Here is a 25,005-nt window from a genome sequence, read left to right as displayed (position 1 = left end):
CAAACAACGAAAAGGCGAGCATTACAAGAAAATATCAACACTCTGCTCCCAGTATTTGATTATATTAATTTAAAAATATTACTTTTTTAATAACAAAATAAAAGTACTTAGAATTATAGTTAATATTGAATACAGACGATAATATGCGTGAAATTAACTATGGGATACACACAGATTATAACACCGATTTCAAATTTAATTTTAAAAATACTGTCGTACACATTTATACAGGGTGTCCCAAAAGTTTTTGTCAGTCGTGTAGATTTTGTGTAGATAGAGCGAACTAAACTGGGTCAAAAAGTCCTCTACCATTTTGCAATTTTCGCAATAGTTAACAAGATAATAATTACTAAAAATTGCTAAATATTGGTCTTGAATAATTTTTTACTCAAATACTATCAACTTTACAGAAAAACTGCAAGAGACAAAAATCATTTATTTTCTTCTTATAGAACTCTAAGAATTTTTTCAAAATTTTTTATCAGCTTTTTAGTATTGCATTTTCTTATTTTTACCATCATGAGAAAATATGGTAATAAAAAATTCTGAAAAAATTCTGAAAAAATTCTCAAAACTTGAGAAAAAAATAAATAATTTTGTTTCTTGTAGCTTTTCTATAAAGTTGATAGTATTTGAATAAAAAATTATTCAAGATCAATATTTGGCAATTTTTAGCAATTAATATCTTATTAATTATTGCGAAAAATTGCAAAATAGTAGAGGACTTTTTGACTCAGTTTAGTCCGCTCTATCTACACAAAAGCGATTAGCAAAAACTTTCGGGACACCCTGTATATATAATTTAAAAAATATAATTTAGAATTAAATTTATATACACGACACACGTTGGTGGAATTAAATCAATCTCCAATATGAGCACAATCAGGTCTCAATGTACCAAGAATTTAGTGCTCTTTATGTGCTAACTTGTTGCTCTAATCCCGATTTCATTGCTCTAATCATTTATCAAGAAATTGATTTATTCTATCTTTTACAAAATTAGAATGCCTATTGAAAGACGTACTATTAAAAAAAAAACATTTATTTGTAATTTTCCTACTCTTTGAATTTAATTTTGACGGTCCAATAAATTGTTTGACTCAATTTTATTGTTATTATTATTTTTTTTTTATATTTCGACTTATTTCGTATCATTTTAAATGTACAATTTGCTTGCAATGAATTTTTAATACATTTTATTACTTTTTATCCTTGAGGGACCTAATACTCTATTCGGCCCTAATTGTTGCGTTCTGGCTGCTGAGTTTAGCTGTTATACAATATCTTTAGCTCGTTAATAAAAGAGTTTCAAAGTATAATGAATATCATGACTTAAAAAGGAAGAGCAATATGATTTCTTATTCGCGATTTAATTTTCTTCACTATCAATAGCACACAAAATACTTGAAAATACTTCACTAATAAAGACAGATCCAAACAATATAATCCTCTTGTTATCTTGTGATCAATTATAACGTCATCTGATACTGACGCTTCCTGAAATAATCGCGGCCAATTTATAGGGAAGCGCGTAACGTCAGAATTCGCGGTGTAACGATTCATCAAGTCGAATACCTGAATCCCAGCCAATGTTGTAGTACGGCGTACAATCGGTGATAAGCCGATAAATCACCGAGCAGTCGATTCAATTTATCACTATCATGTATATTGACGAGTTGCAAGCACATAAAATATAGTCAATTTTTCAAACTTTTCTAAATAACATGTCGAGCGTATTTAAATTATAATGATGAAAAAAGAGCTCACGATTTTCAGTAATGATCGATGGACAACTCATTTCTTACCACACAGTAAATTATAAGAGCATATTAAATATATCATTATTGTTATTGTTATATACATAAATGTTATGTATCAAATATCTTCTTTTCATTATCAATAACAGCGCGTTAAATATTGTTTTTAAAATAAATGTATTATTGATGAATTGAGTGTAATAAATGCAAAATATAAATCGTAAGATAAACGCCAATAAAGTGATACAAATATATAGATACAGAAACTAAACAAAACTAATGGCATACTACATATATCCGAAAGATATAATATAGTTATGCAAATATACATGATATTAATATCTTTTGATTGAATTTATGAAATTTTAACAACCTATCGAGTGGCTATTATTCTTATCATGCAAATAACGAGAGGCAATCTGTGATGATAACCATAATATCTATATGCATACGTAACTTCAACATAGTCGGACTTCAACATATCCATCATAGAATACGACATGCATAAATGTAGTAATTCAAGGAAAAATAAACAATCGTTAATTCTTCAACAAATAATAAAATAAAATATAATAAAATATATAATGCCCATATTCATATTTCTTTGAAAATTATATATATTATCAAAAGATAATAACAAACATGATAATTATATTTATAAACATATACTTTTATGTCATATATATTAATTTCATACAATTTTTGTCTTCAAATTTTTAAACTTTTATCATATTTGTTAATATCTTATTATCATATAATAATTCAATATGTGAATAAATGCATTATACTTTTCCATAAGCAAGACTAAAAAAATGTGCATTAAGAAAAGAAAATAGTATTTCATTATTTAGAACCTTTTTGCATCGCCTGATTACAAAGAAAACTTTATAACGGCGTCCTAACTTTGCGCCGGTGCATTTTACTAAGCAGCCGCCGAACGCGTACAAAGCTGCTTATAAAGTTTCACCGACCGATCGTCAATTCTCGACCAACGCTTTTCGATGCGCTCTGTTCAAGTAGTGCAACAGTAATAATGGAAGACATTACTTACGGTAACGGCGCTAACTTCGCAAAGCGGACTTTACCACATGAAACTTACCTGAAACAGAGGAAGCACAAAATCATGAATACGCGATTATTCGCTCTTGCAATTAGACATTTCATGACTGCAACGTTATGATTCATAGTAAAATTTATATTTCTCATAACAGATATAAGATTAGAAAATTGTACACGTAATAAAAAACCATTTTCTTTTTTGTTATTTATAAAAATTACATATAAAGAACAGTTTATTCATAAATAACTTAATTTTCTAATACGATTATTATAATTACTTTAGCTTCAAATTTCTTCATATATATATATCAAATCTTTAACCATTGTTCCATTTCTCATTAATCATGTGAATGATCAAAATATAACAGATGTAATTACTATTATGTTTAAATTGTATCTTTAATGTGTATCTCTTAGACGCAATATAAAGAGGAATAATAGATAAATAAATGAAAATGCAATGTGAGAAAATGTCTAATCAACTTTGGCAGCGTCATTATATTCTGTAATATTATATCGCATTCTAAACTGTAAAAAAAGTATGTAAAATTATATAAATATGTGTAAAAATTACATAATTGATAGTAGAAATTGTACATTTTTACAAAAATTACTTTTAATGGTGTATAAATATATCTTCAAATTAATATATAATTTCTTATAGAAATATACATATTTTTGTAATATTATATGATATAATATATACCACACATATATTTGCACTTTTACATTCGTACAGACGTCGATAGCATAGCTTAAGAAAATTTATACGTAATTCATTGATGAATTAATATTATAAACATTTGTATAAATTTATCTCCATTTTTAAACTTACTTTTGCAAATTAATTACTGTTAAAAAGAATAATTTTATTCATAAGTTATGACTTTACTTTAAATACATTTAAATACATAAGTTATGACTTTACTTTAAATATACTTTTAATAGTGGCTCCCAAAATTATCTACTTTAATTGTTATAATTTTACATATATTTTTTTTATAATGTAACACAAAATAATAACTTTTATCTGCACGCAATATTAGTCCTTTATGCGTGCATATCTACGAATACGGAGCATTTATCGGAGTAAGCATACATTTTAGCGATCTGGCATTGCGGACCTTCATTAAATATAATCTAGAAGATATAGCAGCTTTGTGTGTGGCTAAACGAGATGGTCAGAAAATGCGCGCCAGCAAATTTTACAACGTTAGAGGACCATAAGTCCGGATAAAATCTCGCTCGAGCTAGCAGAAGCTTCAGGTTTATACTGGAATATATTAATGGAAATTTAATTTGCACTGTAATCATAAAAACTTAATCCCATCATTATATAATTATGAACTACTCTTCCAACATGTTTTTGTTGCTGAACGAAATTATGATCTGCTTTGCATCAAATATTAAAAACACTTGTATAAAAAATGATACAAAAATGCAACCTGTGCGTGAGTTGTTCAGAAATTCTTTTATAACAAAAACATAATAGTATAGAACTGTCAAACAAACAATAAATTTTAAATGTACAATACATATATATATGTAATAATGTTCTATATAACAACGACGAAAATGAATAGAACACATTTGTTCTTTTTTATAAAAAAGTAGACTTAACGTAACAAATAAAAACATGAAAAAAACTTGTTCCGTGCATCTCAAAAAAAAAAAAAAGAAATGAAATGTGTTAGTAAGTCAGTGAGATATTGAAAATGCTGAGGGCTTTGACCGGAAATAAAAGCAAACGCGAGAGACAATGTAAGCATCTCGAGCAGTAAATAATAACTGACGAGAAGGATGGTTCATCAACTAAAAGCAACAGGGAGTCTACTGGCCTATATACGAAACGAGCCGAGGAAACTATCGCTCCTCTAATCCCGCAGCTTTTGTTATGAGAAACGTCGAATGAAAGGCGGCGGCACAAAAATCAAGCCATGGGCTATATATTGGCATCGTCGACGGCGTAATATTTCCTCTTTGCTTTTTTTCTATGCTGCTTCGTTTCTTCTTTTTTTTTTACACAACCTATGAAAACGCCCAAAATTTGTTTTGGTTGTCATCATTTATATGGAATACAGTCACGGTAACGACAGCCATGCATAATTTTTATTATATCGAAAAAACCTGAGCGCGCATGTTATGGATGATACGTCAGGAACGAACGCGATTGAATCATTCATGAGTATTTCATGTTTGACGCGAAATATAGGGTGGTATCAATCAAAGCGCTATACTTCGAATAAATATCAAGAGCGCCACGTAAAACCGATATAATGGCCACCTGACGGATCAAAGAGAGGCGAATCAAATGGTATTCGCACAATGCTTACCTACATGCACCAATTAAGTAAATTAGGAAATTATTACGCTAAAATAACGCTACTATTGTAATGTTGCTAAAACAAAGAGCTGTTGTATACCGAGTTAGAATTGCCACTTCAATAAGAACAATATTTCAAATAAATATAAATTTAAATATATTAATACAATCAGAAACATGATATAAACGATAAGAATAAAATAAACAATTGTTTTTCATTTGCGAAATGTACAATTTGATGAAACCACAAAAAAGCTTACATTGATCTTGAAAACATTTCCTATCTGCGGCACATTTCTAACATTATTTTTCCTACAACCGATAAAAATGGACACGTGCTCGTGATGATAAACGAAAAACTTGAAGAAACTTCTCGTAAAGTCCCAACTTGCGAAATTTCCTGCCTATCAGCAATATGTTCACTCGAGTTTTCACATCATTCGTCCCCTGGTTGGTTGGTTGGTTGGTTGGTTGGTTGGTCGGTCGGTCTGTCGGTCGATTGGTCGGTCGATCCTCATGAAACTTCGCGGCGGAGAAAGTTGTGCTCGGCTTTTTCATAGGAAACTATCTTTTTCTCCATCCATCGTCATCCATCCGTATGGTAGAAATAAAGCGCCAAATAAACGTTTCCCGAACAGATGGACCAAACGTACGAAAGGAAAATTCGATATCACCATGCTGCGCTTGCCCGCCTAGTTCGTGTTTCTTCCCTCCCTCTCATCACGTTCTCTCTTCCGTTCTCCATGTTCTCTTTCGATCCTTCGATCTCGTGTTCTCCACTCTCTCCCCTCTCTATCTCACTATCTTTCTTTTATTTTCTCATTCATTCCTCCTCGTTCTCCTCGTCCTCTTCGTCTTCCATCTTCGCGTTCGCACATCCATAGAAATTGGTCCTTAACTACCGCCTAGCATTACCATATCCTAATCAAGATAACCTCGAGACTTCAAATCCTCTTTCCCTACCCTTCTCCTTTCGCCATCTTACCTTTTCCGCTACTATAAGATACGAGTAGCTTTTCGAGTCCCAAATGAACCTTGCAACATATATTATTCCGGGAAGTAGGAAATATATACTATTCCGTTTGTGCAAAGACAACAGTACTTATGGCTGCTTCTTATACAAAATTTAATTAAAGTAATTACATACTGCAAGAAATAAATTTAACACGAATAATATATTATAAAATATAAATTTAATATATAATTTTTAGTAAGAAAAAATTATTTGAAAATATTTCGAAAGTACATTAATCGAATTTTCATTTTTTTTTATTTTGTTATTTCTAAATTCGTGTACAATCTGTAATTTTGCTCGATTATTTTATTCCTTCAATTTTTAAGAAACAAATTTTGCTGTATCCATGATAAAAAGAAATATGCGACTATATCTAAAAAAAAATTATTTTCTTTTAATATTATATAATTAAAACTATATATCAGTATATGAAATAATTATGTTATTAATCTTGGCATAATAAAATATTAATCAATTAATTTCCCAACCATAAAATAGCAAAAACTTTGACTCTATCTTAATTGATGCAAAATATAATTTTTGTATATAAATAATTTTTTATAATTAAAAATAAATAAAAAATAAATTCAAGAACCAAAAACAACTATCCAAAAATTTATTTCAACACAAGATGAGCTTTACTATTTTTTGAAAATCTAGTACTGACTTTATGTATAAAAGTATGTTTTAAATTATTAAACATAATGTACTAAAAGAGTTAAATAATTTGCATTGAGAATTATTCAACATAGTAAAAAAATATTAGTAAAATAACTATAAACGAAAGAAGAATCTTATATAATCTAGATACTTCAAGATAACTGCATATGCAAGTTCGCAAACAAAGCGACTACCCTCGTGAAATTGTAAAATATGGAATTCAGATGCAGATACGCGTTTAGAAATTCCTCGGAGCGCTTGAAGTCGATATGAAAGAGTCATGCCATACGCGTTTGCACGCGTGATCGTGGACCAAATACTAGAAGTCTCAAGAGAAATCATTATATCACATCAAAACAGCGTAAAATCGCCATATTTTCCATGACATTCACCTGGGACTGCAGAAGCAATAGTACTATCTTGAAATATTATATTCAGTATCTATGTTCAGACGGTATGCACACCGATCATCTATCCGTGACACTGCACTCCGTAAAAATATATCGACGTCACATTTATTTGATCAAATCAATAAAAGATCCTTCTTTTTGTCGCAAGCATTGCGCGGAACTTTCGCACGTAGTGCCACCATAAACTTCGTATATAAGTATACGTAATATATATTACGCTATATACGTAACATCGTAAATTGAACAGGATTGTACCAGAGCAATCGTTCCAGAGATTGCTTCGCGGAATGAAAAAAGTTTTGAGGTCCTATTAATTTCTAAGGATGCAAGTAATATACTTTAATCATTTTTTTTCTCGTCCGGAATTGAAGAATTTAAGTGTATTTCCAATTCTCGCAACACATTTCATTCATTTAAACCATAATAACAGAAAATGAGAATCAATTAATTATTTTTAATGTCAAGGTGCGATATAACATAAAATTTATGTCATAAATCTTTGTCAAACAAAGCTTATTCCAAAAGCAAATATATATATATATATATATATATATATATATATGTATATTATATAATTTTTTTAAGTATTGAGATCAATTATTTATCATATAAAATAAAATAAAAATCTAGAGGTACATATAAAAATTTGTTTTAAAAACTGCAACCTTTACGTCGAACTACTATGATACTATACAATTATTTATATGTTCAATACATTCTTTATGTTAAGTTCAATGCGTTCAATTTGCCTTCCACAAATCACAGGGACATCGTAAAAATGTGTCACAACTGACTGATATCATGTGCACGAAACTGCGACAGGGCAATCAATTACAGCAAACGTTGCCTAATATTAATAAATCCCACGTCGCACGCTCCGAGCATTAGTGAATAATTTGTCGCGATATCGAATCCGGGCGAACCCGCTGGTGCACTAGTTCATCGGCAATATGGCCGAAATATTCCGCAACGCTGATGTCGGCTGACCTGACCCGGCTGCGGGTAACCGGCCGCACACACGCTTGGAATTCGATCAAATTCGATTTAATTGTGCGGCTGGCCGGTCACCCAATGTCCTTGAAACGCGTATACAGAATCATGCGTATGTCCGCGTACGTATGTGTGTGAATGTACATACGCATATGCGAGAGGGTGCGTTACGCGTAACGCGATACGACGTCTCGCGCGATAACGCAGGTATGCAAGGGGATCAGAAAATACGCGCGCGACGGAGTGGTTTACGAGGAGCAAACACGTTAAGCTATTTCGCACGACGAGGTCGAATAGACACGCACACATGTGTATGTACACGCTTTAGGGGAGAAACTGTCTTTCTCTCTCTCTCTCTCTCTCTCTCTCTGTCTCTCTTTCTCTCTCTCTTTATCGTTCCCTGTCTATGTGTGGCTGCATCCAGGCACACATTATCTGCAGGACGCACTGATAACACCTTCGTTGGCCCTCGCTCGATTAATCCACATGCTACTGGACAAATCCTCCCCTAAAAACAGATATACAGACCCAGCCGAGACTTCCTGTCGCACAGCTCACAGACGATCTGCCACCGACGCGTTCGGTAATTAACCATGTAAACCCTCGTTCGAAGGGTCGAACGAGTGTAACGAAACGTCTCTTGATTGCCGTAATTTGAAAGGAGCTTTTACGTAGATCCCGGAATTTTCCTATGAACTTCGCTGTCGACAGAGGTCTTTCCTCTGAGATAAATGCGATCCTTTATATTTGTTAGGATGTATGTAGATTTATAAAATAATTCGCATTATATTCGCATTAAATTATATACATGTATTCAATTATATCAATTATATTATAAATGTATGTTTATAATATATCATTTATATAGTTCATGTGTATTTATATTCAAATATATAAATTACGAATATAATTGATGTATACAAATCTTTAAATTCATCACATCCTTTACCATAATAATACATTTTTCGATGTTATTATTAGAATAATTATTTATTAGAATAATTGTGTAGGTTATAGGAAACAAGTCGATAATCATTTTAGTAGATCTCGAAATTAAAGGCGATCAGAATCGAAAAAACACTTCTTATGTATTTTTAATTTAAATACATAAATTAAATACAATATATAAATATATAAATATATAAATATTATATTATCCTCATCATGTCACATAATATTTCTCATAATGTCAATTGAGCTCTTAAATGTCTCTCGAGATGCACATTTATGGATTTACCATGGATTCTTTTTTTTAATAACCACGCATAAATCATTCGATAAAAGTATTCAAGAATGACATTTCCACTGTCGAATGAAAATGTAGGCGCCACGGCAGATAAATAGACAATAGATTTATGAATGAGTTCTCCTAATAACAATAAGCCGATGCGATGAAAGAACGTGTGTACCTTTATCCTGCCACCACTAAACCTCATTGATTTTCCAGAAGCACGCCTCTCCGATGTTGGGCCCATTGTATATGTACTATGTCCCGGGTGGGTGATTTCACGGAAGAATCGGGCATTGTTTTAGCCGAAGGCGGCGAGACCCGCAAAAGGGATTTGTCGGGTATTGTCTCCCAACTACCGAACTAGTCGACTGTCGTATCTGTTTTCAGCCTAAACTGCTTAGTTCCATTAGCAGCTTACTGCTGCCTCGATCTGCACGCGCAAATCGCATAAAAGCGCTGCGATGTCCAATCGAAAATTACGAGTGATAACAACGAACAGGGGCAATTAGAGTGCACGATATCCTGCTATTCAGTGAAAAACAAATTTCACCCAATCTCTCGGTAACAACTACAATTTCTTACGTTCTTGCTACTTGAAATTCTCCTAAAAGTGCGCAACGATTCTCGAGCACTCTCCGTGCAGTCTCGTGTGTATTCAAAAAGTGTTTCCGACACGATACTTGAAAGCAGTCGTAAACTTTAAGCATATGCCGTTGAATTTTATTCGCGTGAGCAATTTGTTTCGAGCACACGCAATGTCAAAATATGATAAAAACTAATCTTTACTAAATAATAACAAACGAGTATGTATGAGAAATGCGACATGCATTATGTTGTCCAAGATAAACGATTTTATAGTGAACACTTTGCTATTGAACTTTTTCGCTGATGTATCGACAATAAACGTTATCTGCAGTCAAATAAATCGACATACGATTGAGATAAGATATAAAAAGCACGAAATTCGACGGAGATGTTCAGATTAACGAACGTATAATTCTATTGAATCGATCGGTGTTATATTCTCTCTTTTTGCCGCGATGCGCATCCCCATTCGTCTCTCTGCGGTTTTCTCGAGCGGATGAGTATCCTCTGCGGTTTCCATTCGGCACATCCATCTCGTCGCTAACAGAACCACGAGTTATTCGATTGCGCGCATTGAGTTATCCGCATGGCTCGATCGGAAATCGAGTTACTTCAACGATGTGTCCTCCGAATTACGTTAACATATAACAAGAAGATCGACGCGTAAAGTCTAGCGACTGGACGTTCACCCGAAAGGAAACTCTTGAATTAATCCGATCCGTGAACTGATTCGACGTGTCTTTAATTCGATTCGAACGCATTCCGCTTGATACAAATTTCGCGATAGAGAAATGTGGACAGTGAGAATTGCAAGAATTCTAAGTGATTAATGGAGAAGGCCATTATAAAATTCTCATTTTATAATATCCGTTTGCAAATATCGTTAATTACGAACCGGACATGAATTTGCTATATATTTATCACTTACAAATTTATGACAAACGTTTTCTAACTTCATTAAAATTTACACTATACAAGTTAAAAGATCAGTTCATCGCGTATGATTAAACAAAAAAAATAGTCTGGCTATAGAAAATCTTATATTATTTAAATTAATGTAATTGTAGTAAATATTATGTATACAAATATTCTCATATTTCTGAAAATTTAAAGTAATAAATAGACATTAACTTTTCCTACATTCAAATGATATAGCGATTCCATTATCAATTTTTAAAATAAATGTTCTATATAAGTATAAAGTAACAATCAATCTCAGATATTATTCATATTGTACGTTCAATATATGTCGTTTATCTGAATACATTGTTTCCATTATATGGAAAGTCGAGTGCATAGTAATGATATTAAACATTATATTAAACATTATATTAAAATGAGATTCCAACCAAAAGATAGGACATTGTGATATATTATAAATGTCGGTCAGACAATCAAACTAACTTTTCACATGTTTCTCCATGTATAAAAAGGACTCAAGAATTGAAAAGCCTGAAAATAACCTATCGAGAGCAGGCAGCGTTCTATAAATATACGCAACTGGTCAGAGAATACGTCGAATCTATATTGCGAATTTAGGTTACGAGGAAACGTAGATATGTGACATTTCTATGCAGAATTAATCGATTGTTCTCATTCTGAGATTTCTGATCTAAATTAATATCATTCAATTTGCTTCTCACCTACATTCAGATAATAATAACAATAAAGACATGCTCTTAAGAATTGCGTACATTCGTAAGAAGACACGATCACAAATACCTTTTTCATTCAAATCAATTAAAATGATAATTTATTCTTAAAATAAAATTATATCGTATATTACATAAATATATATATTTGTGTATCGTATAATATTAGGTGTTGGAATTAATTCGTAGCGTTTTACAAGTGATGGGAAGTACTTTCATTAATGTATTTTTTAATGCTCATGTGAAATAAATAACATTCTTTCATTAAAAAACGCTACGAATTAGTTCCAACACCTAATATATTTCGTAAACTCTAGTTGAATATATATGTCAACTCAACTAAAGAATCCACTAGAATATTTCCTTAGTATATTACGCATAGCAAATAAGAAACAACGTGACCCATGTGTTGCGTCTCGCACTTTCTTTCATCTATGTCTCACGTTTACTCTGACGAGTCACAAAGCGCAACATCCAATTTAACTTCACTGACAAATTTGTCCGAGGATCGGAGAAAACTGCCGTACTACTCCACCCTTTGAGACGTGAACTCGAGATGCTTCTCTGTTCCTTGTATCGCTTGGCATTCGTTGAAGCAAACCGATTCTCCACGGGATCCAGACAGAGTAGAGAGCTCGCAGATCGAAATTCTAGTCGTGCATTCGATTATAGACAGCGAAATAATGTCCGTGAGGAAACGCAACGCGCGATTACTATGTGCAAGCATTTCCATCTTCTCTCTCAAAGGTCCAATTAAAATTACTTTGAGATCCAACGATCAATCCGCGCTATGTTTTAGTTTAAAACTTGATATCATCTCACATTGCCTTTTAATTCGAGGAACTTCCAGTACTGCTCGTCCTTTTTGTATATAAACTATCTCCTGCACACGCGTTATATGCAATTCACGCGCGCGAGTATAACGATATGTGCACAGTGCGAGCTTGGAAAGGTAAGCGATGCAGCAGAGTGCAATTTGCAAAAGCTCGGCAACGTTCTAAAGCTTGTGTCCAAACGACTATGTACACACTCTAGTTGTACACTCTCCGTACATACATACATACATACATGGCATTAACTTAAAAAAATTGTATTTAAAAAAAGAAGTGAACGTATGTAAATTTATGTATGTAGAAGCATATTCGTATTGCTACCGTAAGATACATGCCACTGTATTAAAATCGTATGGCGACTTGAGTTTAAACTGATATTTTAGCTAATATTATTTCCTATAAAAATATCTAAATTTAAAGATGTATCTGAAAACGATCATAATATTTCTTCTATGGCTAACATATGAAAAATTAGATTAAGTTTTAACATTTATAACATATCACAGTGTATCATCTTTTGGTTGAAATCTTGTTTTAATATAATATTCACTCGACTTTTCATTCAATGGAAAAAATGTATTAAAAAAGTGACATATATTTAAATTATAATATGAGACTGATATTTTTGCTTTAAAATAGTAAATTATTTTTAGAAACTGATAAAGAACCGCACTGTGCGCCGCTGTTAGTCTCAAATATAAAAAAAGAAGACATAAACCTCGAATAAAAAAAATAAAAAACGTGGATGTAATACATAAAAAAAATCTATATATTTTATATTTCGTACATCAAATGTAATTAAATTTGCGCTCGTACCTATGTGACATCCTCTCCCTTTGTATGTATATCCAAAAATGATAGATTAACAAGCGATAAAGGCAAAATCATCCAGATAGTTCTACGTCAAAGAAAGATTAGATTTGACTCAATCAAACTATTCAAAAAACCGGCCTATTTACAACAATGACATTTTCGCGCGATCAACTGCCTTAATCGCTCGAACCATCCATTTCGCGGTAACTGCAGTTGACGCAGTCTAATATGTCACTCGAGATAAATGCATGGCGCGCTTTAATACGAACGCTGGAAAACATATGAGGGATTAAACAGTTAAACTGCCGTCTCCCGCAATCCCGGTAGTTATCCCGCCTGAAATGCGGGTATCAGTTGGCGTAGCAATTATAATGGACTTCCCCTTTGTAACGTATGGCACGAGACAAAGTTCTGCCACATGCATGGATACATACACATCATAGGTCATAAATATGCATCCTGCGCTCGCCGCTATGCGGTTAAACGCCGGTCGCGTAACACGCGGTATCGCCGGAGGCACGCGCAAAACATCGGATTTATCTACGATACGCGTGACGCACACGCAACTTTCTTTCCGCAAACTAATGCAGCTACTTAGTGCACACGATTTCCCAGGCGCTGCTGATAACCCCGGTAGGAGTAACACGAATTAAATCGTGATTCGCTTCGCGTACCGAATGTTAATCTGACTGTACGTAATGCCTCGCGTGCACACCGATTTACTGTGAGCTCGAGTTTCACTCGATGCACGTATCGAACGCATAACCAGAGTCGGTAGATTCAATGCTGGCGACAGGGAATACGGCATAACACCGATAAGAGAGAAAGCGAGAACGCACAATATTAATGTTGACATCCTAATTTCCATTCTAATGATTTTATCGATGCAAGGATTAATGTGATGGTCAGCTACGTAATCATCGAATAAATTAATTTCGCATTACTGCGAGAGCGCGCGGCACGCATTATCGCTTTGCGGTCGCAGTTAATAATCTGGTGTTAGTGTCGAAAATTAAATGAGTGATCTGTGATCATGTATTTCGCTAGCTTGCTTCTAAATATCAAAATCATAGCGAAATAGCCACTTTTCATAAAATAAAATAAAGGAACATTTGATGAATAATTTCATTGAAAAATGATAAATAGAAATAAAGTTTGTATTAAATATATACATTTGTATATATATATATATATATATATACACTCTCTCTCTCTCTCTCTCTCTCTCTCTCTCTCTCTCTCTCTCTCTCCCCCTCTCTTTCTCTCTTTATGGAACTTTATGATTATATCATTTGTCACATTATTAACAAATTGCATTGTTAATAATGTGCGCTATTAAATAATTTTAACAGTGCGAATAACATTTATTAATAAAATTATAAGTGTAGAGTTATTAAAGCAGAGCTTATAATAAAAGCTGTATTTGAGAGAGTGGAGAATTAATTTCTTTTTTTAATCTCGCTGAAGATGGCCCTCAATAAGGCCGAAACGTACGAACTTGAAATAACAAGTTAAATATAATTTAAATCGCATTACTTTAACAAATTTTTTGCGCACTAAGTATCGCGCCTTATTCTCATTTATCCAATCTTTATCAATTTTAACTTAAAAAAAAATATTGAAAAATATTTTTTTTAAATATAATATACATATATATTTTTTTTTAATTCTACACATGTTTTGAAAAATTCCACTTTACTAGACCATGACCGCTTTGATAAATGAAACCGAGTATGTGAAAAGCTTTCGTCAAATATACCGCATATCTATATTTCATTAAAATATGCACTGTGAGTAGCATTGGTTTTTGTGTGGCGGGAATTGAGCAAGCTAGTACCAAATGGTACCATGGTGGAGGACACTTTGGCGCAACGACATACCGAAATCGCCTATAAAGATTAACTATTGTCTCTTGGATGCAAACTAATCGAACGTTCGATGGCTGGCTGCGCATACGAATCGTCGAATATGAGTTTCTCGTCTATTCTGATGTCCCGATATGCAGCTTCGTGCACAGAAAGCCGGAGAAAAGCGGATGAAAAAGAGCGGAACACGAAAAATGTCTTACTAGTGCATACACTAAAAATAATGAGATAAATGCAAAAAGTTAATTCTTTTTTTAAGAAGAAACTGTTATATTTAAAAATTGTAAGAATATGTTCAGATATTGTACAGAAATTATATGATATAGAAGTTATTTAAAACTTTCGTAGATTTAAAATATTTAAAGAGAATTTAATAAAATAATAACATTAAAAAATAAACTATATGTAAATTAAGCTATTATATTTGCAATCGAAAAAATAATTCTCCGTCAAGAACAAATTTAATCAAATTGCAATAACATTTATCCATTTTAATAAAACAAACCTAATGATACTGAAAATTCACTAATTTTAACAACGAGAAAACCGTTCACAAGAGTATATCACCGCGAGTTCGTCTACAGAGGAAAAGAAGTATCGCGTGCGTACAAGACATCATCAAACTAAGTTTACCCACGACTAAAGCCACCGTTGTTCAGGACTCTCAACAATTCCCGACAAGCGCCAAGAACAACTCATATTTCTTCCCTGAAGCATTCCAGCCCGGTATCCTCTTGTTGTCCGGACCACGAGGTACCGGCTTTCAACGTACAAGATCAACTTCCCGACTCCTCCTCACAAGAATATCTCACTGAATTCCACAAAAAAAAATGTTTATTCCCAATAGCTATATACTGGTTTTTTATCTTAATCAATACTTACATCAAAGATATTTTATAATAAAACCATAATCCTCCATTAAAGGTCCCCGTATTTGTTTCGATGCACTTATTACCTCTTCGAAAGGAATCACGAAGTAATCCGACTGCGTCGTTTTATTGACGCTTTATCAGGGAAATACGTAACTAGTAACAACAGCAATCGAGACACGCGAAATGTTGAATCCGCCAAATGGCACGACGAAGAATATCTCATCCGTGATAAAAATCACGAATACACAGGCACACGCGAGATATGTATACGTTCGAGGCTGTGCCCGTCTTCTCTTTTCGCTAGGATTGACCCACTACTACCGCAGAATCTACTGCCCAGCAAATAGGAAGACGGAAGCCTTCGTGGACTGTAACGCCGCTACCCCTTGATCGTCCGGGGTAGTACTGTGTTTTACCCCGTCGCCCCTTCTTTCGGCAACCCGGCCGCGCGAGAGTGTCTATGAAGCGCAAGCGCCGTTTCCACGCGCCAGCGAAAAGCTCGAGCGGGGGTTGCTCCCGCGGTCAATGTCAGCCAACATCCCTGACTCCGGTTCCTGACACCAAGATACAGCCACTTCGATGGTCCGTACCGACCCTTTTTTGGGGACTCACTACGTGTAATTCGTAAAACGCGTGCTATATCTGTGCACGGAGAGAACGTCCATCTCTTCAATATTCGCGCAAACGATAATCCAGTGTGTACATATACAATATATACAGCGTATTCTGGAAGTCTTGGACCTCTCTACAATCGAGAAAATGATTCCTCATGTAAAAGTAAGTAATATCGAAAATATATTATAAAATAAAATTTTTTCGTATAGAGCTCTGTTTAAAAAATCAAGCTTAATTCGAATATTCGTTAAGTACGGTGTACTTGACAATTTGTTTGATTCATCCAACCTAATATTCATTTCTATGTCAGTCTAGATTTGACATAATTTAAAATAATGCAATAAATTTCAATGATGTATTTATTTTATTAATTGACAAATTGTTAAAAATCTAAACGGAAAAATTTTATTCTACATTTTCTATTTACTTTTACATAAAAATCATCCTGATTTTATTACATCTTTTCGGAACTACAGTATATATAACACACGAGACGTAACATTTGTTTCTTCTAATAAATTTTAAAACACTTAAATCGAATATTTCAAATAAGATTTCAAAATAAAATTTTAATAGATGACTATCATCAAATAGCTAACAGAAGAACTAATTAAGAAACTGATTTGATTGCAATTCACGAGATAATTGCAAACATTGACGCAGAAATACTGTGTAGATATTGAACAGATACATATTGTGTAGAAATAATCATATTAACGTGAATATAATGAAGAAGGCAGAAAGGCAGACGAGCTAGTTAATCAAAATGTATGTTTCTGCATCGAGGAGAAATTCGTGTAACCATTGTAGTCGCAAATGAATGAGCAATTAATCTCGAGATATCAAATCATTTCATATCAGAAATCTGATGTTAACGTAATTAATTCCGTTTCCTAGACAAACCATTAAGCATTTATTCGGCAGACTATGGTGGATTCAATTTGCAAGTGCTTCCACCAGAAACGATCCTGGTGCAAAGTGCTTACAGTCGATTAACAACACTGACACTAGGCATTCCTCATTCGCTTTAATCTGGCAGAAACCTTCTGAATATTAATGCACTAATGCTGAAAGTGCAACATAATTTACCTCTATCGGTACTTCTACGTTCCTAATGCATTGTTAGCATTATTAGCGAAGCTACGACATCATATTACATTTTAACGAGAGAATACGCGCGATAATTTCGACTGTCAGTAACATTTATTCTTGTAATCGATTCTATTCTCTATCATAAAACAAGTGCTGGTCTATGTCAAAATAGTGCCCAAATAGCTACTCAGATGCGCGCACGGTAAACCACTCTCGCTCATGAATACTAACGTAACACGAGATTTCGGCGACGGTATCTCTGGGGTTTCCGGTACAGCGCTACAAGGATCTCATGTGTAACAGAACATACCCTGACAGGACTATTATTGACGAGGTATTAACACATCATGTACTACAAAATTTACATCTGACCGGTGAATACATTTTGTATGATAACATGATGATTGCGTTTTTACTTTACATTCTCTAAACTTCTTTGGAGTGCAATTTCACTCTAAAGAGTAAAAATCTGCTAGTCTTGAAAAAAAATAGCAGAATTTTAAATCTTTATGAGTGATATTTCAAATTTCACTCTTTAGAATGAGATTCCACCTAAAGAATTTAGAGAGTACATTTGTAATCTATACAAATAATAAATACGCGGTTATTTGAGGAAGCAATAAGGAATATTTGCCATCCTAAACGTAAGGCAAAGTTGTACTTTCAACAAGTAACATACGTCAATGGAAAATGCTCCGTTTGTTGGCAGCTACATTTGCAAAGCAAAATGGGGATATTGCGAAAGCTCATACAAATGTATTGCTGGAATAGCGAACAAAACTGGACAGTCGTATACAAAAGTGTATATACTAAAAGTACATACTTTTTCGATATTCCGACGACTGTATTCCTTCCAAATGTTTTACACAGGAACTTGTATTAAAATCAATCACGATATTATAAGATGATAATACTTTCACAGTTCATAAAACATGCCAGAGATTACTAACTTTTGCATTTATAATAAAACACCAAACAATATGATTGTTGTTATTTCTTTTTCTTTTATAAATATCAATAAATTAATAAGACAAAAACAAAGCTATATAAAAATAATTCTTAACTCATATAATAATGCTTTTATTTACGTTTAGTATTAATTATAATATATTAAAATAAGTATCGACTTTTTACTCTTTAATACAATAATATAATTTTATTATTTTATCTGAATATACATATAACACACATTGTTCAATAAATTCCATTCCTAAAAGTGCAATAGATGCTAGAAAGAATCTTTCATTACATTTCTTTCAGCATGTTTCACAGAATGAAAAAGTTAATGGAATGAGTGATTGGTTGTTCTAAATTAAACTACATATCAGTACGTATAGATATCTGTAAAAATATAGTTATATTTTTTCTTCGTCAGTTTTGATTGAAAATTTAATTGAAACGAGTGTCAATTGATACATAGATGTATCGGGTGCACACTGTCTAAAACTTGCAATACTTCAAGCGACATAACGCATAACCGAGTTACGTCTAAAATAAATTTTATAAACAAAGATAGAAGAAATAAATAATCACAATAATAATTATGTTAATAATTTAAATGTAAATATAAAGGCAAAGTTTCATTTACTGCAAATAATTTACTGGCGTAAGTGCACTTCATAAAGAAAACACTGAAAAGTCATCAGATAATTTATGTTAAACTAAAAATTATAATTCTTAATTTAATTATCATAATTTTAAAAATGTTACACCTCGTCTTCAACAGATTTTAGAGGTAATTCACGAAATGAGATTGCTATAATTTAACAAAATTTCTATCTCGCTAATCGAAAAATAAACGTTATATACATATAAAGATATAAATTAGGTATGATAAGTACCCCAAAATGTCAATACTTCAATCAGAGAACAAAAGATGGTAGTTTGCTTGTATACCAAGATTTCGCCGTGAGCGTTATTAATCCTTTTTTTCTCTCCGAGAACTTTTGTTTCACAGGTTAGCGATAATGCGATTTTTCTCGGATTTCTTCGGATTTCGCACGCGCCAACGAAAGAAAGACACAGCAGGAAGAAGCGAGAAAGAGGATGTGGTGGTAGCATGTGGAAAGGCGCCAACAATGGAACGCACGATTTACGATGTGTCCCCGAGGAACACACTGATTTCAAATGTTTCTCACCGATCCTCCTACCTCTACCTCCGTCTACACTGGTCATGGCGATATCGTACGAGAACACTTTTTGCCGCGAGGATAGTGTGGCTTGCGGGCACGAGTGTTCGGAAGCCGATGTTAACCCGCGGTGGCTTGCTGCTATGGATATATGGAATACCACAGATGCAGTCGGTCGGCTCCATCGAGAATAAACTCGAGCAAAATCGATCGATATCGCGGCAGAACAAACGGCAGAATTCGCAAGAATTCTTCATGGACGAACGAGCTCTAATAATACTTTTCTCGTTCAGCTGCCTTCTTGGAAATATTCTTAGAAAAATCATAAAAATCGACTTATTTTTAACGAGCTAATTAAATTGGCCCAATAAAAGATGTTACTGACATATTGAACAAAATTGATTCTCTGCTGAAAAGTTATAAATATCTTTCAGTACATCAGTTTTATTAGGAATAGATATCGTTCAAATTTATCGGGAACTGTATAATTAATGTTTGTGTCTTTCAATTTGTATTGATTAATTTACATATTTGTTTTGTTGCTCGCAACTTCTAAGCTTACAAAACAGATTGTGTTTGCGCGTATAAGGTAAGTATCGACTTTGATTATTAACTTAGAAGTTGCGAACAGCAAAACAAATACATAAATTAAATCAATACGCGTTAAAAGATATAATTCCTAATAAAATTAATGAATTGAAAGATATCTCAATTTTTTACGCAGAAAAATCGATTTTGTTAGCATATCTTATGGAGGCAATTTAATTAACTTGATATAAAATACATCAGTCTCCATAATTTTGTCTAAAAATCGTCTCGATTTAAAGAAGATGCTTCAGATCGCAAAATACATACTTTTCAAGATTCTTAAGATGTTAGAACAATAACTACATAACAACATAAATATATAACAACGTTCTGCAAAAAGAAAACATAAAAAGTCTACAAAAATTATGCGAATCGTAAAAACTACAAACTACAAACTTGCACAGCAATTTCCTGGAGGTTTTATATTACAATCATAAGATAAAAAACGAATAAAAAATTGACAGAAAAAGAGAGAGAGAGAGAGAGAGCAACAAGTTTTGAACAAAAAAGAAATTTGTGTGGACGATGTATAATAAATTTGTATGGATAGAAAATTGATCATTGACCGAAGGACAGTCTTTTTTTTCGCTTAACTCAAATCTCAACCAGCATTCATAAGTCGAGCTTTCTTCCACGATAAATTCACACAGCGCACCTGCTACCATTCGTAGCAGCCTCACGCATTCATTCTCAGTAGCGGTGGCGAACGAGAAAGGGTGCCATTGGTGAAAGAGGGTAAAAGGCAGGATGTCAATGAAAGGCAGGGATTTTTCAATATCCTATTCTTCGCACCGCCATAAGAGCAAGAAACCGTCGGAGTGCATCATCGTCATCTCGTTCCTCAGAATCGCGTGCAAACCAAGCGAATTGCAAAGACGATGCACACATACATACATACACACACACACACACACACACACACACACACACACACACATATGCCAAGCATCGTAAATGAATAAGATCGCATATATCACTCGTTCTTTTAAGCAAAGTTGCTATTCGAATTTGATACTTTTACGATCTAAAATAAAAGCGTCACACGATAGAAAAAATAATTTTGCGTTATTAAAATCTCCGCTTCGATTCAGCTGCAGATTGCTTTTAACGTGAATCGCCGATGCCAGCAAATGGCTTTCATCCACGCGAATAAAACGACTGTCAATCTCACGCGATCTATATCCAAGGCTCTGGCAAACGCAAACGGTAAAGCAAATGGGTGGTTGGAATTTTTTCGATATCCCATTTCCACAGCAGCAAGATGGCCAACGAGAAACAAATTGCCTAACCAATAACCGCAAAGACACGATAAATATTCTTCATCAAGTTGTATTTACTATCTTATATTTGTGTTCCTTGAAACATGTTTGAAAATATAGGTATATGAGTTAAAGCATGACCATAATTATACATAATTATATGCATTACTGCAATCAAATATAACAAATATCAATAAAAAATTGTATCCATAGAAAGTTATATTTTTTTGCAACAATATAAATATCAATAATCAAAATTGCTTTAATTTTAAATATGAATGGTATACACTAACTGTTATACTAAAAAAAATAATCAATTATTGAAAGTGATGTAACAAAAAAAATAACTTCTGTTTATCACACATTTTATCAAGTATTATTAAATTTTCTATTATTCAACTTCTTATAATCTAAATATTTTTATTAATTATTTAAATGACAGGTTAAATTCAAAAAACTTCTCATTAATTATATAAAAAAATTGATTTTTCATTTTTCCATAGAAATTATTTTAAAAATAAAAGGATCAAAAAAGAAATAAAACGTTATAGCAATGATTTAAAGAAACACGCAAATATTGTCTTAACGATACAAATCATTTATAGCGACATTTATTTAATGACATTTTTCTTAATATTTTCTTAAATAGCATTAATGCTTTTCAGATATCCGCTATCCGTATTTCATTATTATTTCTTCATTCAAGTTCTCTCACAGATTATTTAGAATGTCCAAATTTCGCAGATCAATTCATACAGTATTACCGAGTTTCAGATATTACTGCAAGACAAATTATGCAAAGTCACTCCTCTGCATGCTCCTGTCGCATCCTTCGGCATTGCCCTGCACTCGCCCCATTTGCCATTAATCTTGTCCATTGTTCCCTTCCCGTGCGAAACTACGGATTCTAGCCGTCGCATATTATTCCCCCGTGCCTCGCACTCCTTTGACCTCCTCACCTCGCGCAGTTTCTCGTTCTGAAGTTTCACAGAAGATGATCGCACCGTCACGACGAAAAGAAAACGAGAACACGAGAAAGGAAACTCGCAGACTTGTGCGCTTTTACATTTACCACGTGCAATGCGCCATTATACGCACGTACGCGTGATATTTCGTAATCAAATATATCTACTGTAAACGCAATGTACATAAGCAAAATACACACAGAACTCGATATGAAGTCTTAAAATATAGAGAAAAGAGAGGAACATGGAAAACGAATATGATCATATAGTGTACATTGATCATATAGTGTACATTGATGTCGACGGCTATAAAAGAATCATAAAAGAATCGAAAAATCAAGATAGGAGAGAAGATAGGATAAAAAGAAAAAATATTCAATATATACTTTAACAAAAAAATATCAGAAATATTCCAGACAGCATGCATATCAAAATCGAGGCATAAGATATCTAGAATATATCATTAAAATATCTTACATTTCGATTTATTAGGATGCTGTCTGAGACGTTTGTAGATGTTTACAGATTGCATGTATGTTTTAAATTTTAGACGGAAAAAACGATTTTCCTGAATTTAAAAATTAAATAAATAGATACAAATGAAACTATCTTTGTTAAATTATCAAAATAATTATGTAAAAAATTCAAGCATGACGAGCAATGCTGCAAATAGTTTTTTTGCATTCTAGCAACCAATTAAAAAATTTTACATAATTAATTCGATAGTTCGACAAAATTATTTTCAGATCTGTATCTAGCTAAATTTTTAAAACCTTAAGCAAAACCATTTTTTCCATGTGCAAAATGCATACCTATATTTTTTTCTAAATTGTATATCATAAAATATTCATATTTCTTGAAAAAAAGAAAATTATGTATTTAATGATTAAAATTTTTATTTGTTTTCTTATGCTTCTGTTTGCACAAAAACAAGTGCTGAGAAAGACTTGATTATAATCCTTAGCGAACTAATGCACAATGCTTAATCGAGCCTGACAAAAACCAAGCCTCCATATAAATCGCGCAATAAAAAAACAAACCTTATAAAACTGTTTCTTAGCTGTGAAGTAAACAATGCACAAATAACTGAAATTCTCAAAAGGAAAGTCTGTTGTGCTATTGAAGGAGAAAATTTACTAACAATGCATGCTCGAACAAGTCGTAACCCGTGCCATAAGGTTTCGTGTTGAAGTAAATCGCGTGCGAACGAAATCAAAGTTTATTGAGCTCAAACCTCGTTGTTCCTCTTCGCGAAGTATTCTTTTTCATCCCGAAAACTCAACTAGAGAAGTTCTCCCTACGGACATGACCGTCTCGAATTCATTACGCTACTGGCCAGAACGAAAGGAGAAATGAGCACGAAAGCGCAGCTACGATGAAAAGGAAGCGAAACGAAGGGAAAGAGAGTGAAGCGAAGATCGAAATAAATTTGTACGAAATTCGATAATTAAACGATAAAATCAAATACAAAGGCTTGGCAGGACATTATTACAATAAAAGAATCAGCTACACCTGCGTAACGTAATAAATTTCTTCTGATCAATAAGACCGTCTATCTTACTAAAATTATACTGTCACGTGATAGCGACATTAATGTAGACATTATAATGATATCATAATTATCAAAAGTATAGTCTTTATGAGGGACATCTAACAGTAATATCATACCGTTATGTTGAAATACTTTCATGAAGAAGTACAAAGACTTATGATACATTTGTTAGCACTAAATTTCTTTGGAAGATCAGATTTCAACACGTTGATCGAATTAAAAGCTTTGTGGATAAAATAAAGATCATGCACACGCGAGAACAAATTTAACTTTAAATATTCCATTTCCAACACGAAAGAAAACTATAAAAAGACCATCTTATTCAGCATGCTACACGACTCGAGTTTATTTGAAATTTCTACGAAGCCTCTGTTTTAGCAGTAAATGTGTGTATATTGTGTAGAACAATAATAATGCTCAAACACAGTACCAAAGTTGACTGAATTTTCGTCCTCTATGGGCTTCATTTCCTGAATTGTCCCAAAGGAAATATTCAAACAGAAACAGAAGAATAGTAAGTACCATAATATTACAAGTTATAGATAAGTATAATTTGTATTATGCTTTGTCTTATAAAATTATTATGTCCAATAAGTTTAAATATGTATTATAAACGTATTATAAATATATAAGAAATAAATAAATTAAAATATAGAAATATACAATATTTCGCAAATTCTTTCAACTAGGCATACAAATAACAAATCTTCTAATTTCATTTAATTTCAAGCATTACTTTT

At 32.9% G+C, this 25,005-nt stretch overlaps 1 protein-coding gene and 1 long non-coding RNA gene across 2 annotated transcripts in view; both read right to left on the bottom strand.

Moving 5' to 3' along the window:
- Positions 1-25,005, bottom strand: part of LOC105154354 (dystrophin, isoforms A/C/F/G/H) — a 462,027-nt gene that overhangs the window by 380,478 nt on the left and 56,544 nt on the right. The window lies entirely within an intron of this gene.
- LOC147910430 (uncharacterized) lies at positions 1,145-24,845 on the bottom strand. Its single transcript, XR_015544226.1, has 2 exons — positions 16,076-24,845; positions 1,145-2,856 (listed from the first exon to the last, which is right to left on the bottom strand). It is a non-coding gene; the product is annotated as an uncharacterized LOC147910430 (long non-coding RNA).

This window comes from Acromyrmex echinatior, chromosome 2 (assembly GCF_024713525.1).
Source record: "Acromyrmex echinatior isolate Ae372 chromosome 2, ASM2471352v2, whole genome shotgun sequence".
Lineage (NCBI taxonomy): Eukaryota > Metazoa > Arthropoda > Insecta > Hymenoptera > Formicidae > Acromyrmex > Acromyrmex echinatior.
This window is presented reverse-complemented; position numbering and strand designations above follow the sequence as displayed.